The sequence below is a fragment of the Diorhabda carinulata genome, chromosome X, assembly GCF_026250575.1.
Source record: "Diorhabda carinulata isolate Delta chromosome X, icDioCari1.1, whole genome shotgun sequence".
Lineage (NCBI taxonomy): Eukaryota > Metazoa > Arthropoda > Insecta > Coleoptera > Chrysomelidae > Diorhabda > Diorhabda carinulata.
Genome location: NC_079472.1, coordinates 44,123,078 through 44,136,950, shown reverse-complemented (window position 1 = coordinate 44,136,950; position 13,873 = coordinate 44,123,078).

The window sequence follows — 13,873 nt, the reverse complement described above, 5'->3', positions numbered from 1 at the left end:
TATCAATTTGAAAAATTGAGGGATTATAGCAATCTTTAGTTTTCACATTTTAAAATCATTTATAATCTTTCAAGGTGTTCCAGAATGCTGTGCCATATCAAAGTTACATTTTTTAAATGACAATGTAAAAGCAATTCAAGAACGAAGATTTGTTGCATCCAAAGAATTCGAATAGTAGTAAACATTCTGTAAAATTATTTAATTCGTAAATATATTGATAGGTTATTTTCTAGGTTTTTTCAAATTAATCGCCCTTGATTTGATGTGAGTATTGAAAGGTACTCCAACGTACTCCATTTTTATCAAGCTTTCTCTATACCTGAGATATTTTGATTTTTTTGAACAAAACAATGATTATGTCGGAGTTAATACCTAATTTTATTGTCAGTGACAGATATTCATAATGAATTTGAGTTCAGTTGAAGTAAAAGTGTACTTAATGCCTCCGTTGTTAACTGAAATCCAGAAAGCTGCCATTATTGCCAAATTGGAAGGTGGCTGGACTGAAAGGGTTAATAATTATGAAAATTGTTTTGTAAATATTAATCTGATATATATTCTACTTTTTAACCCGCCGCGTGTAAATAATTTTAAATGACTAATGATGGCACTGAACTTTATCACACTAATCAATCTGGATGACATTGCCTTTCTACTTAATAAAACACTCTGTATATTCAGTCAATAAAATTACAAGATGTTAGGATACAACTTATCAACTTTTTTTTTCACTCAGGTAAGGTACCATATTAGACATTCCATGAATTTAACAAATTGTTTATATGAGTATTAAATATTAAAGGAGTATAATATAAAATATATATATATATATATATATATATATATATATATATATATATATATATATATATTAATCGGGTTAAAACGTTCTTCGCCGTCTTCCGATTCCCAGTTTCCATTTTTCTCGATCTTCCCAAAGATCTTCTTCCAATCCTCTCTCTCGAATATCCTTTTCGATACCTTCTCTCCAGCTTAATCTTGGTCTTCCTCTTTTTCTTCTTCCTTGTGGTGTCCAATTTAAAATTTGTTTGGGTATGCGGTCTTCAGGCATTCTTTGGACATGTCCGTACCATCTTAACTGATTCACCCTAATGTCTTCCGTAATCGTATGTTGCACTTTCATGATCTCCCTGATTCTGTCGTTTCTTATTTTTTCCAGTCTTGATATTCCTGCCGCGCGTCTCCAATAATCCATTTCTGTGGCTTCAAGCATTTTGACTGTTTTTTCTTTTAGAGGCCAGATTTCGCTACTATATGTTATACTTTTTATTATGCTATTGTATATTCGATGTTTGTTTTCCTTGGATATTTGTTTGTCCCACAATACACTATTTAGTTGTCTTATTGCTTGTCTTCCTTGGTTATTTCTTTGTGTTATTGCTTCATCTAATCTTCCATCATTAGTGATGATCATGCCTAGGTATTTGTATTTTGTACAATGACTTATTTTTTGTTGTGTTTCTTCAAGTATTAAATTTTGTTGTTCTCCTCCAATACACATATATTCCGTTTTACTAAAATTTACTTCTAGACCCCATTTCCTGTATTCCTCTACTAGCTTTCTTGTCATATATTCTAAGTCTTCGTAGTCCTGTGCCAAGATTATTTGGTCATCTGCAAAACACAGGGTATATAGTGTGGAATCGATTAGTGGGATGCCCATGTTCTTACATTTCCTTTTCCAGTGTGCTAGTGCGTGTTCCAGGTATATCTTGAAGAGTGTGGGCGACAGACAGCATCCTTGTTTTAACCCCTTATTGATGGAGAATCCTTTTGAGACCTTGTTTCCTATTTTTACTTGTGATTTACTGTTTTCATAAAGCTTTTGTACTGCTTTTATTAGGGCCGCATTTATATTTGTTCTTTCCAAGGCATCCCATAGTTTTGTTTGCGGTACGCTGTCATATGCTTTTTTAAGGTCAACATACAAAAGGTGGAGTTCTTGATTTTTGGCGGTTTTCTTTTCAATTATTTGCGAAATCGTAAATAAATGATCAATAGTCGACCTCCCCGCTCTGAAGCCTGCCTGTTCTTCTGCCTCCATGTTGCAATATTCCTGTTCGATTTTATTTTTTATGATTTTTCCATAAATTCTGGATATTGTACACAGCACTGTAAGTCCCCGGTAGTTGTCGCAATTTTCTCTGCCCCCTTTTTTATATACGGTAGTCATATAAGATGTTTTCCACTCTTGGGGTAGCGCTTCACCATTTATACACTTCTGGAAAAGCATTTGCAGATGAGAAAAAAGTTTTTCAGTTCCATTTTTAATTAACTCTGGTGCTATTTGACCCGGGCCTGGAGATTTTCGATTCTTTAGTGACTGACAAACGTCTTTTACTTCTTTAATTGTAATTCTAAGCGGAGATGTGATGATGTTTATATTGTTCCTGTCTTTGATTTTTGAACTCTGGTCTTGTTTCTGTAAACAATTTAGAGAAGTACTCATCCCATTTTTCTAATGTTATTGGCGATATAAGATTATTTGATCTATCTTCTCGAAGAGATTTTAAGGTTTTCCAACTTTCTGTGTTTCTGCTGCCTCCTAGGTATGTGTTTATTTGAGTGCAGGTCTTTTCCCATGTCTCGTTTTTCTTTTTTGTTATAGCTTTTCTTACTTTTGTCTGTGCTTCTTTAAAATTTCTTTTATCATTATCATTTTTCGTGCATAGAAACTTGGAGAACTTTACTTTCTTATCGTTTATGAGATCCTCAATTTCCTTGTCCCACCAGTACGTTCTTGGTCTTCTAGTGTTATCGAATCTTCCCAAGGCTTCTTCCGCTGCAGCAATCATGCTTCTTTTGATAAAGCTGTAGTGTTGTTCCGGATTGTCAAAATTTTCCTGTATCAGTTTTCCATCTAGACGTTTTTGATATAAGTTCTTCACACTTTCCTCTTGTAAGCTATTTAGATTGAATCTATTAATTTTTATTTCAAATGCTTTTTCTTGTTGCTGTTTTTCTATTTTATTTATCTGCATGAAAGGTAAAATTTTTGTTCTAAGTAAGAAGTGGTCGCTGCCACAGTTTGCCCCTCTTTGTACTTTAACATCCTGTATTCTAATTTTTGTGTTTTGTCTCATTATTATATAGTCTATAATAGATCTTAAGTCCCGTGTATGTTGTACCCATGTGTATTTATGTATCATTTTGTGTTGGAAGAAGCCATTCAGTATTTTTAATGTATTTTGTGGGCATAATGTAATAAGTCTGTTTCCATTTTCATTTGTTACTTCTTCCCCGAATCTTCCTACTATCTGATCGTCTATTTTCTTGCCTGTTCTTGCATTTAGGTCTCCTAGGATAATTACCTCTCTTGAGGTGCCTACTTTAGAAATTTCTTCGGACAAACATTCAAAATAGTCATCTTTGTTATTTACTGTGTCGTCTTCATTAACCCCATATGTTTCTATGACTGTCGTTTTGTTTCCGCATATAGCTATATTTATTTTGATAATTCGTTGATTGACTGCTTCCCACGATGACACGTATTTTCTTAAACTTTTCTTAATTAATTTAGATACTCCTTTCTGAGCTCGTTTGTCCTTAGATATTCCCGAATAGAAGTGATCATAATGACCCAAATTTTCTGAACCTTGTCCTTTCTTCTTTGTTTCCGTTAGCACCACTATATCCATATTTAGTTGTCTTATTTCTCGTAGAACTTCATTGATTTTGGTGGAGAGGCCTTGTACGTTCCATGTTCCTAAATTCATTTTCCGTTTCCGTTGCTTTGGTCGTCTTAATTTTTAACTTTTCCTATTCCGAGGCTTTTGACTGGGATTTTTAACCTTTATTCGTTTTTACGAGTATCGAGGGGTTGGCCCGACGCCTCAACCCCCAACCTGGAGGACCAGGGTTTTAGATCGGAGTGCCTTCTCCTAGATAAATTGCTTTCTCTGCAGCTAATGGGTTTTATCTACCCACTTTCCTCTTTTATTAACCCTAGAAGCAAGGGTTGCCACTTGCGCCGGATCCGCCGAGCTGAAGTTCTTCTTCTTCGCCTTCTCCGCCGGTGTGGTCTTCACCCGTATCCCTGGGTAGGGGATTGCGTTATACCCCGCAACATTGGGTCCCCAGTAGAACTTAGCCACCGACTCTTTTGAGTCGGGCCCACCCCCGCGACTTGGACGCGCCTGCTGAGATTTGCCTAAGTGAGGTCAGAGACGATAGCTCTGGGTCTCCTTAAGCCGGGTTAATGCTCATATATGGTACTATGAACAAAGGCAAGGAGTAACTTCATGTGATAAATAATTCCTTTATATTTTGTCTAATTCTCCATTGCAAAATTGTAACGGATTTAATCTATCAACGCGTAACCCTGAATTGAAAATTGAGTATAGCATATAGACTATTTATGAAAATGTAGATTACTTGTTTGAATTGAAATTCGACAAATTAAATCTAATACCAATATTGTTATATCATTTAGATTTTTAAAACTTAATCGAACGCTTACCTTTCATCTTAAATAAATAAGTAAAGTTAATTTTTAAGTAAATATTAGTATAGAGAACGCAAATCTTTTCATTTCTTTTTTTAAGAATTTCATAAATTACTTTTTGTTATAGGTAATACAGTAATTAAAAGAATTTTTCATTTCAATGTCATAATGTCATATTAACGTATTTGGAACCTATTGCTATAATATTTGGCCCATGTTTTTTTCGCTGATGTTAAGCAATTATCGGAAACAATATTGTTACTAAGGAAAAAGGATTTAATAGCTCTACACCTTTGAAAATATTCTATGTCCATGGTTCCCAGCATGATAAACTCAAAAAAATAGCTTCAGTAACCTCCAAGGAAAACTAGAAGCCTGTAGATCAAAATAGTAGCCCAATTTCAGTCTAATAGTAAGTCTGTATGTTAAACTAGGCAATTGTAGGTTCATTATTAAAAACTGAGCAAAATATACTTTGGAATTTAATATTTGTTAAATAAAAAGTGTTCTTATCCTCTTTTCTGTCTTCTTCTTAGCATTAAATTAACTGATCAAAAACTTTTTAAAGATTCAACATTCTGATAATTATTGCTAATCACTTCTATTTCAGTTTTTTCATAATTAATCAAGTAAATAAATTTTCAGTTTTTAATTTAATCTTAAATTTAATTTTCTTTGTTCAGTGGAAATTATATATGGCTTTTAGAATTGCAGATTTGTGAGAATGCACTGTTACCATCATACTATATAAATATTCTATTTATAATTAAAAAAGTCACTTCAATTAATCAGCTCAATTTTTTTATATGTCTTTCTTTGAACTCTGTAAACGCTGCTTGATATGGTGCAAGAAATTGCATGCTACTAATAAAAATTCAATAAGTGAATTAAACAAATACCTTACCTAAAATTTGATTCAATATTTTGTGACCGGTTTAAATGATGATAACAAAACTAAGTAAGTTACGAAGTGAAAAAGTGGTCAGTGGATCACTGTCAATAATTATATCTACTGCTGTCTTGGTTTTGGAGCCTGATGGATAGGTTGGTTGTCAAGCCAGAAGTAACTAGATTTCTCCCTAGAATTGCAGCTTGCACGCAATAAAAATGGCACCAAACCGATAATGTTGCAAGTGCGAGATCTTGCACGAAACAATCTGCTAAACTTCATCTGCGCATGCATTTTATCAAGAAATATTGCTTCTGGGATTGCATTGCACGGTGTATTACATCATGTGAAGCGGCGTTAAGCAAGAATCTGAGAATTTTTGTTTTTCAAATTCTTTAACTATTTTTCCATTTTTTAGGCCCCTGTTTTTTATTTTTCCTAATTATCGTTTTTCGAGTTTTTCTTCCTAAATCCTTTTTTGTTCTATCAAATATAATTTAATGGGATTTGTGTGCATCACAGGCTAAGCCCATCAAATCTGTGGTTGCAAACGTTGTTGTCAAACTTATTTTGTGATGCATCATAAATCTATTACCCTGAATTTAGCATCTTTTCAGATATATTAGCTGTATCTTCAAAATTTGCTGCCTATAGAAATAGCACATTTTACATCCCTATTTTCATGTGACAAATACAGGGCTTCTTTTACAACTTGATGGATGGTAGTATACTAAAGTTTATCTACTTTATAAAAATAAGTCGGGTTTTCCTTCCTGACGCTATAACTCCAGAACGCTAGAACCGATATCCACGGCTTTGCATTCGTTGGAAAGGTCTCGGGCTCTGATACATAGCATGTACTACAAACCAATATTTTAAGTCGATCAAGATGTGACATAGCTTTGGCGTTAGCATCATCTGGAATTGCGGCGACTCTTCTAGATGACGGTCGTACTGCACATTCTGCGCTTAAGTTGCCACTCAATTTAAACACAATTGATACTCCAATATGCAATATTTCCCGATCCAGTGCAATGGGAAAATTGTTGATGCAATGCAATCTCATTGTTTGGGATGAGTGCACAATGGCACATAAGAAATCACTTGAAGCACTTAACTTCACACTGAAGGATCTTCGGCGAAATAACAACATCTTTGGCGACTTGATGATATTGTTGGCAGGCGATTTCAGGCAGACGTTGCCAGTAATTCCCCGTGGAATGCCTGCAGATGAATTGAATGCTTGCCTGAAGGCATCACCTTTATGGAATAACGTAAAAACATTATCGCTAACCACTAATATGAGAGTTCAACTTCAAAATGATGTACAAAGTGATTCAAAGTGCTGCACAATTTTCCAAACAATTGTTAGCTGTTGGAAATGGAAAAGTCCCAGTTGATGCGACATCTGGATTAATTACTCTTACCAACGACTTTTGCAGATTTGTAGACTCTCAATTAGCTCTTATTGAAAATGTTTTCCCAAACATTAGTGAGAATTATCAGAATTATGCTTGGTTAAGTCAACGAGCAATTCTTGCCGCAAAGAATAATGATGTACACGCACTGAATTTCACCATTTAATCAAAAATTGTTGGCGATTTGGTGACATATAAATCCGTTGATTCCATAGCAAATCCCGATGCTGTGGTAAATTATCCAACCGAGTTTTTGAACTCTCTGGAGTTACCAGGATTTCCACCACATAACTTGCAACTCAAAGTTGGTATAGTTATTATGATATTGCGTAATTTGAATCCACCGCGACTTTGCAACGGTACTCGACTTTCGGTAAAAAGACTTATGCCGAATTTGATTGAGGCAACCATTATTAACGGAAAGTACGCAGGTGAAAATGTATGTATTCCTCGAATACCAATGATTCCGACTTATCTTCCGTTTGAATTCAAACGATTGCAATTTCCAATTCGCCTTGCGTTCGCAATGACAATTAACAAGTCGCAAGGCCAATCGCTTAGTGTTTGCGGGATAAATTTAGAAAATCATTGTTTTTCACATGGGCAGTTATACGTTATGTGTTCACGAGTTGGGAAACCGTCCGCTTTGTGTTAACGTCAGACCAAAAAACAAAAAATGTGGTTTACCAAAGAGCACTTCAATGAAACGGATAATTTGCGGACACGTATAACGCTTCGATTTAGTATTCACTTTGAATTCACTTTCATTTACTTAGAGAAGTTCAACTAAATAACACTTCATTTTTGTGATCGAAATGAATTCATTACTGTTGAGAAATGAAATAAAAATTTTCCTTTTCAAATATAAAACAAAAAAAAAATTTCTTCATCTTTTATCACCAAACGAAATGTTACATAAAACGAAGCCATCTGGTGGCGAAACGGAGTTCGCCGGTTTTGCTAGTACTAAATAAGTATTGCCCGAAAAAATCTATATTTAATTCATCCTTTTTTGCACAAAGTTAAAGTTTTTATCATTTTTGAAGATATTTAATCAACATTTCTGTATCGCATGGTTTCAGAAATTTTAGGAAAACTTTTATTGCTTTCTCATTTATAAATTTCTATAGGATGTAAGCATTTAAAAAATGGTAAATGTCTTTTCCCATGTAAATAAAACTAAACTTAATATTCCTGTACTTTATGGAAGATAGGGCAATTTTTTGAATTTTACTACCTTTCTTTTTAAACATAATCACCGTTTTGACTGAAATATTCGACCGTTTGAAAATTGTAGCTTTTAAGCTACTTCAACGTGAAAATAGCTACTTGAAATCGAATTTAGTAGCTATATTTTCTACTGGGAACCCTGTATACACACTTTAAATTATCATCACTTACCGTCTGTATGGCTAAACATATTATCTGAAGGTGAACTAAAGCTATACAAAGACATCTAACGAGGTATGCAAGAGACCAATCTGCAATTGTGGTTCGTTAATGCGGTTTTATTGTTTTATCGTATTGATAACCCTTTAATCCATTTTCTAAATACTGAGATGTCTGCCTTATGTAGACAGCGTCACAATTAGTACAAGGCACTTGATATATAATATTACTTCTTTTGTTTTTTGGTATTTTAGATTTTAGTTTAGTGAAATATTTGGATAATATATTATGTCCTTTATGACTGAAATCATATTTATTGAAATATGTTTTGATATTTTGTTTTTTAATTGATTGTAGTATCTATTTATCCCTTTCTTGATTATGTTTTTTATCATTTTTTCCGGATAATTAGTTTCTTTTAATGCAGTTTTTGCTTTTTGAATAGCTAAGCATCTAAATTCAGGATCTGGTAGTTGGACAAATCTATTTGCCAAACTTATTATCACTGATCTTTTTTGTGACATAGGATGACACGAATTGAAATCAGTTTGATGGACCTTGTGGAGAATTTTATCTTCTTCAAAATCGCTTAAGAGTTTTTTTGTGTTACTCCCACTGCTTCACCTGTAGGAGGAAAAATTAGTTTTCTAAAACTGTGCTCAACAACTACTATTGGTGAACCAGTGAGAGTTACACAAAAAGGCGCTGAAGCGATAAAATTCCCCAGGTTGATCAACTGATTTGCATTATTGTAAAAAGTAGGGGAAGGGTGTATAAAATGACATACATTTTATAAAACTAGAAAAATTTAATCAAAAAATTGCATTTTTCAAACGAATATTAAACAAAACATATAATAACCCTTTCGCAACATCTTAGACGAGTCTTTACCTCGATAAAATAAAACACAAATTTTTAGTAAAAAAAATCAAAATGAACAAGAAAAATTCATTTTACCCCACCTGGAGGGCAAAATGACACATCAATATTTTTTAATATATTTTTAGTCTGTACAAAGTTCACAAACAAAACTTTTTGTTTTTTTGTCTACCCCGGCACAGTCGGCATGTGCCCACTTTTGACAGGAACAGCAACGTAGCCACAGTTCACCTTGTTTGGAAAATTTATACACTTCTGTGCAATAAATGCAAGCACAATCGTCTTCATCTTCGTCGGCAGAAAAAGCCTCTTTTTCTGTGTCTGACTCGTCAGGCTCTGCAAGGACTTTTCTTGATACCACACTTTTTCTTTTTTCTCGAATTATCAGTTTTGGTTTGCTTTTTTCTTTGGCCTCTTCCAAATTTGGGGTAGAGTTTAAGACAGAAGTTCCCTGACGTTTCCTTGGCTTTCGCTTTCCCTGGCCTGAAACAAATGATCCGATCGGAACTGGACTTAAATCAGCCGGTGTAACCAAAATTGAAACCCCACGTGTTGAATTTTGCAAGGTTTCCTGAGTGGCTGTAGGAATGATGAGGGGAGGTTTTATGGCGGAAGTATTTTTTGAACTAGGTCCAGGTTGACCATTATCATCAGTCAGAACATTAGCAGCTTTTTGGACGGGAGGAACTATGGCGGAAGCATTTTCTGAACTAGGTCCAGGTTGAGCATTATTATCGGTAAGGCCATTTGTAGCCTGTTGGACAGAACCATCGACTACAATATTTGTAGTTTCAGATGCTTGAAACATATAGTCAGGGAACACATCAGGGTTTATTGGGTAGATGCCTGTTTTAGCAAATCCATGAGTGGCATTCTGGACTGTAGCCGCTTTTCCATACGCTTCATTTAGCAGACCACCAATTTGAAACTGTGTCACAACTCGTCTAGGATGAGCTTTGAGCCATCTGGTTATTGCTTGGTCATAATACGTCTTGAGTGGCCCAAAAAATGCCACATCGAGAGGTTGCATTCGATGTGTGCAATGAGGTGGCAGACACAAAAGCACAATGCCATTTTCTTTGGCGTACACAAGGGCATCGAGATATTTATGACTTGCATGTCCATCCACGATTAACAAAACCTTTTCAGTGGGAGATGCCTTGACATATTTTTGGAAATGTTGCAGCCACTGTAAAAACACTGGGCCAGTCATCCAGCCGGACTCCTGGGCAATGCATAAAGTTCCTGCAGGTGCATGGTCAGCCAATTCTTTTTTCATATTTTTCCGGGGAAAAATTAGGGCAGGCGGAATAAAGTTTCCAGCGGTGCACATGCAGCAAACAACTGTTACATGAGAACCTCTTTCAGCGCTGGTGATTGCTCCTACTTGCTTCCGACCGGCTGTAGCAAATATTTTCTGCGGGCGCTGCACTGTAGATAGAGCAGATTCATCTGCATTGTATATCCTCATGGGGTCGATATTTTCTTTTAGCTTATTAAATGCCTGCGCTCTCGCTGCGGATGTAGCTTCGGGTTTACGCAGTGTTATATCTCGATTTCTTTTCCGAAATCTTCTTAACCAGTCTTTTCCTGCAGCCTTTTTCTGAATATTAAACTGGTGCTCAAACCCATTTTTTACTGTTAAATTGTAGGCTAACTCCAGTACGTCTTGTCTTGTGAGTCCAAAGAACCTTGATTCTAGCAGTTTAAATGCTCCACCAACTGCCGTTCTACTTCTACAGGAAATGTGGTTTTAAACCTGCCCAGTCGTTTTTCGCCTTTTTTTAAAGTCTTATTTTTTTGCAAGGCATGTCTCCTTAGAGTTGCTTGAGGTATGTGGTAAGTTTTTGATGCCTTGAACCACCCCATTTCACCATTATTAACAGCTTCTATTGCCTTTAACATAGAAGCAGGATCCCATGATTGCCTACTAGATTTTCTTACGTAATTTCTTGGCACTATCTATAAGAAAATGCATATTTTAATACGTTTATTATGATGGGGCAAAATGACATAGTATGTCAATTTGCCCTCCCACATTCTATGTCATTTTACCCCATATGAACCTTATGTAAACAAATGCAATTTTTGCCAAAACAAGAACCCGCTTAACAAATCTGAATAATTCAATTCTAAAAGCAACAATCACATAACTCAACATAAATATTCCAACTCAACAGTTTATCGCATTAAAAAGTTATAGCAGTTTTTAATGTTTCACGACAAAAAATTTTGGCGGTTAAAAATACTATAATCGGACGTGCACTAACTCTGAGTGACGAAGCGATACTAAATGTAAAGGAGCATACCTACTACCCATTCCGCAATAGCATATTCGTTTCCGAGCGCTTCCGAACGAAAATTTGTGTGTATTCGAGCGCTGTGTTATTTTACCCCACTATGTCATTTTGTACACCCTTCCCCTATTAAAAATTTGGAAAAAAAAATTTTAGATACATTTTAAATGGTATAACTTTATATTCAAGTACTTAAAATTGATATTAAGAGCTCAAATTTGGTAAAAACTGTTTTCCTATATGCTTGAGTACCGAAAAAAAATCAACCTAATATAGTGTATAGGTTAGTATTTGATTTCCAAACAAATCAATTGTTGTATAAGATATATAAGAATCAAATTCATATTTATATATTCAATTATAAAATTAAGTGAGATAAGTAAATGCATGAGTGTGATGAATCCCTTTAGAATTATATTAGAATTAATATTAAAGTTAAAAACAACTTCAAAACATATTTTTCATTTCTAATTGTTAATCTACAAGAGAATTTATTTCTAAAATAAACACAAGTTTTTTCAACTTAAATATGCTTTTAAAACGATGTAATCTCAAAACTTCAATTCGATTCCAACTGTAAACAAAGTTTCTTTCGAACCAGGTACGTTTAAACCTGGCAATATAACGTCATAACTACGTCATTCAGTATATGTAGAAGACTAGTATCATAAACATCGTTAGATGGTACTGTGGTTCGGTTTTGTTTAATATTGGTCTTTTACTATTAAATATGTACAGGCTTTCAACAAAATTTGTTACTGTAGGTTACTAATGATATTAAAATTTGATTTTATTTCTAATTAGTTTTAATAGTGGCACAATAAAAAAGAAAAAGCTGTCTCGTTAGTTGTTTCTCTATTTGCCCAATAGGGTACTTGCTAATACTTTTGTTTGTTCTATAAATTCTTGATATGAAGTAATGTCAGAAAATAAGATATTTAATTAAAATTGAAAAAATAATATTTGAATATTTAATCAAAAATTTCAAATTTTCAACTATATTAGAAAACCATTCTCATTGGTTTTCAGTTATGACGTCATAGGTTTAATAAAAACAATGAGTAGTTGTCTGCTTGATGCCCACGAGGTTATCGTTGCCAGCAATGTAGCGAGTGTTGTTATAATACAATTTTTATTTATCGGTACGTATAAATAAAACATTTTTCTGTATATAAGAATAAAGTGAATGAACCTTTTATAGGTTAAATTCTTCCATTATTACATAAACGTTAAAAATTAAAAGCATAATAAACTTAATTAATCAAAGAGAATAACTGATGTATTTACTTTGTAGCATATGTTCAGTGTTTATTTTATACGTATGACGTCATGCAACATGGCAACCTTACTGAAATGTTTAAACTACCTTCAAAATTTTCGAATTTTCAATATTTTCTCCCTATAAATATTGATCAAAGAATTAAAAAACAATTATAATGAACCTACTTTTTCTCTCAAACCTTGCAAGTACCCTAAATATTTAAAATCTCACTACTACTGCTAATTCCCCACATTATTTCTTTCACAAATAATCATTATTTCAATTTAACGTTACTTAGAAAAAGTGGCGTAACTATACCGTTCGAGGTTTGTTGCAAATTCAACGGATGCCCGCCACCAATTAAAGAAGCTGAATTAACAATAATAATAATTTTTATTTTATAATATCTATTCATACATTTTTACTAGTAAGAGTTTAATTATAGAATACTACATGAAGTAGGTACATTGAAGATTCATAATTATAATTACTTAATTTACGTATGTTTGTCTACGTATATGCATGTAGGTAACTTAGAATAAAGAGAAAAATATTTTTTGTACTAAATGTGTAATAATAAATGTTTTGAGGTGGGATTCTCTTCTGACGGGACCCGTGAAGTTTTCCGATTTGCCACTCTGTAGTTACGCCACTGCCATAAGAATATAGATGACACTTTTTCACCATATAATAAATTTTAATAGAATATATATTTGTTTATATTTTTCATTGATTTCCTCCATAATTTGTCATAAAATTTGTAAATTACTAGGCACTTCGGATACCAATAACTAATTTCTAACTTCCTTCTGAATTTGAACGGTTATCTAAATTTCTCTGTCAATTTTCCTACTCCAAAACTCCGATGTTCTCGAAACCAAAATAGTTTCATACTATTCGAAAAATGTCATACTCATATAAGTAAAGGATAAGTGCGGGGTAAGGAAGAATAACATAACCAACTAAAATTGGTTTGGATAAACCACGGTCTTAGATACAGGTCTGGAAACCAAGCCCAATTTGTATATAGCGGCTAGGTCCTCTGGCTATAGCTATATTAACTATACTAATATTCGGGCTCATTGTATTTCGTATGTGGATACTTTCTTACCTCTACGATACTTACATTCTATTCTCTGAACCTTCTTATATATGTTATAGCAGACCCGAATTTTATAATAGAGTGATAATAGAGATCAAGCCTCACAACGAGAAAAACTGCTATTTCCTTGTTATATTCAAAAAATTATTATGATCTTACACTTATATATTCTT